At 47.6% G+C, this 1,008-nt stretch overlaps 1 pseudogene; it reads left to right on the top strand.

Moving 5' to 3' along the window:
- The first annotated feature begins 255 nt into the window (after positions 1-255).
- The window catches only part of LOC101567083, a 59,079-nt pseudogene continuing 58,326 nt past the window's right edge, over positions 256-1,008 (top strand).

Genomic DNA, 1,008 nt, shown 5'->3' with positions numbered 1-1,008 from the left:
TTTTGAATTAGGAAATTAAAACACTATGTTATTTTAATAAATTGACAGATTTATACTTCACTAAATTTGCATTTGGCATCCTATGATGAATATATGAAACACACAATGGAAATCTGTTCAAAAATCTGTCTTTTGTTAAAGAGCTGTAGAAGTTGTAGATGCCAGTCTTAGTAAGGTAGTGAACAACAACAGCTTCTAAGCTTATATGCACCATAGTAGAGCAAGAAGACTTTGCATAAACTGGACAAATGTTGAATGGAAAATTACACGCCGCCCTCTACTGACTTCGTCGTCCTGGGCCTGTTCCCCCCATCAAGGGCTGGCCTTGTCCTCTTCACACTCATCGTCCTTGTCTTCCTGATGGCCCTAGTTGGCAACCTGTGCATGGTCCTGCTCATCCTCCTGGATGCCCACCTCCACACACCCATGTACCTCCTGCTCAGCCAGCTCTCCCTCTTGTATCTCATTTACATCTGCACCACTGTGCCCAAGATGGTGTCTGGGTTTCTATCTGGGAACAAGTCCATCTCCTTCATTGGTTGTGGGCTTCAGGCTTTCTTTTTTGTGACTCTAGCTGGTGCAGAAGGGCTGATCCTGATGTCCATGGCCTATGACCGCTACGTGGCCATCTGCTCTCCTCTGCACTACCCCATCCACATGAGCAGGAGAGTGTGTGTGCTAATGATCCTGGGATCCTGGACTGTGGCTGCTGTCAATGCCTGTGCCCACACAGTGTACATCCTCTGTGTCTCTTACTGCAGGTCCAGGGCCATCGATCATTTCTTCTGTGATGGCCCAGCCATGCTGTCTCTGGCCTGTGGGGACATTAGGGTCCATGAAAACACTGTTCTTCAGCACTGTCATCTTCCTTTTGATCCCATCCATGATCATTGCATTTTCCTATGGGAAGGTTCTCCTTGCCATCTATCGCATGTGCTCCAAGGAGGGCAGGAAGAAAGCCTATGCCACCTGCAGCACCCACCTCACTGTGGTGACTTTGTACATGGC

Source organism: Octodon degus, unplaced genomic scaffold, assembly GCF_000260255.1.
Source record: "Octodon degus isolate 3935 unplaced genomic scaffold, OctDeg1.0 scaffold00414, whole genome shotgun sequence".
Classification (NCBI taxonomy): Eukaryota; Metazoa; Chordata; class Mammalia; order Rodentia; family Octodontidae; genus Octodon; species Octodon degus.
Note: the sequence above shows the minus strand (reverse complement) of the source record. Positions and strands in the feature narration are given on the sequence as shown.